We start from the raw sequence: 2,274 nt of genomic DNA, 5'->3' as shown, positions 1-2,274 counted from the left end.
TTTCTGTGTTAAATCGTCAGTGTGGCTGTGCGTGGGATTCAGTAAACAGGCAGTAGTTAATCGGAAAAAGATACTTGACTCCTAGTTGAAAATCGATACAGTGACCGTAGCCACGTTACGTGCTTGGGGAGAAATTGTCTTATATCCTCTAGTATTTAATAGCGACACAATATCTGTGTTAAATCGTCAATGTGGCGGTGCGCGGGATTCAGTATTCTGGCAGTCGTGCATCGGAAAGAGATACTTGACTCCTAGTTGAAAATCGATACACTGACCGTAGCATGTAACGCGCTTATGGAGAAGTTGCCTTGGATCCTTTAGTATTTAATAACGACGTAATTTCTGTGTTAAATCGTCAATGTGGCGGTGCGTGGGATTCAGTAAACTGGCAGTCGTTCATCGGAAAAGGATACTTGACTCTTAGTTGAAAATCGATACACTGACCATACCCACGTAACGCTCTTTGGGAGAAGTTGTCTTGGATCCTTTAGTATTTAATAACGACGCAATTTTTGTGTTAAATCGTGAATGTGGCGTTGCGTGGGATTCAGTAAATTGGCAGTAATGCATCGGAAAGAGATACTTGACTCCTAGTTGAAAATCGATACAATGACCGTAGCCACATAACGCGCTTGGGGGAAGTTGTCTTGTATCATTTAGTATTTAATGGCCACGCAATATCTGTGTTAAATCGTCAATGTGGTGGTGCGTGGGATTCAGTAAACTGGCAGTCGTTCATCGGAAAAGGATACTTGACTCTTAGTTGAAAATCGATACACTGACCATACCCACGTAACGCTCTGGGGGAGAAGTTGTCTTGGATCCTTTAGTATTTAATAACGACGCAATTTTTGTGTTTAAATCGTCAATGTGGCGTTGCGTGGGATTCAGTAAACTGGCAGTAATGCATCGGAAAAAGATACTTGACTCCTAGTTGAAAATCGATACAATGACCGTAGCCACGTAACGCGCTTGGGGGAAGTTGTCTTGTATCCTTTTGTATTTAATAGCGACGCAATTTCTGTGTCAAATCGTCAATGTGGTGGTGCGTGGGATTCAGTAAACTGGCAGATGTGCATTGGAAAAACATACATGACTCCTAGTTGAAAATCGATACATTGACCGTAGCCATGTAACGCGCTTGGGGAGAAGTTGTCTTGGATCCTTTAGTGTTTAATAGCGACGCAATATCTGTGTTAAATCGTCAATGTGGCGGTGCGTGGTATTCATATACTGGCAGTCGTGCATCGGAAAAAGATACTTGACTCCTAGATGAAATTTGATACACTGACCGTAGTCATGTAACGCGATTAGGGAGAATGTTGTCTTGGATCCTTTAGTATTTAATAGCGACGCAATTTCTGTGTTTAATCGTCCATGTGGCGGTGCGTGGGATTCAGTTAACTGGCAGTCGTTCATGGGAAAAAGATACTTGACTCCTAGTTGAAAATCGATACACTGACCGCAGCCACGTAACACACTTGGGAAGAAGTTGTCTTGGATCCTATCAAATTTAATAGCGACGCTATTTCTGTGTTAAATCGTCAATGTGGCGGTGCGAAGGATTCAGTAAACTGGCAGTCGTGCATCGGAAAAAGATACTTGACTCCCAGTTGCAAATCGGTACAATGGCCGTAGCCACGTAACGCGCATGGGGAGAAGTTGTCTTGTAACCTTTAGTATTTAATTGCGACGCAATATCTGTGTTAAATCGTCTATGTGGCGGTGCGTGGTATTCAATATATTGGCAGTCGTGTATCAGAAAAAGATACTTGACTCCTAGTTGAAAATCGATACACTGTCCGTGCCATATAATGCGCTTGGGGAGAAGTTGTCTTGTATCCTTTAGTATTTCATAGCGACACAATTTCTGTGTTAAATCGTAAATGTGGCGGTGCGTGGTATTCAGTAAACTGGCAGACGTGCATCGGAAAAACATACTTGACTGCTAGTTGAAATTCGATACACTGAACGCAGCCACGTAACGCGCTTGGGGAGAAGTTGTCTTGGATCCTTTAATATTTAATAGCGACGCAATTTCTGGGTTAAATGGTCAATGTGGCAGTGCGTGGGATTAAGTAAATTGGCAGTCATGCATCGAAAAAAGATACTTGACTCCTAATTGAAAATCGATACACTGACCATACCCACGTAACGCTCGTGGGGAGAAGTTGTAAGGATCTTTTAGTATTTACTAACGACGCAATTTCTGTGTTAAATCGTCAGTGTGGCTGTGTGTGGGATACAGTAAACTGGCAGTAGTTCATCGGAAAA

This window comes from Schistocerca serialis, chromosome 3 (assembly GCF_023864345.2).
Source record: "Schistocerca serialis cubense isolate TAMUIC-IGC-003099 chromosome 3, iqSchSeri2.2, whole genome shotgun sequence".
In the NCBI taxonomy this organism is placed as follows: Eukaryota; Metazoa; Arthropoda; class Insecta; order Orthoptera; family Acrididae; genus Schistocerca; species Schistocerca serialis.
Note: the sequence above shows the minus strand (reverse complement) of the source record.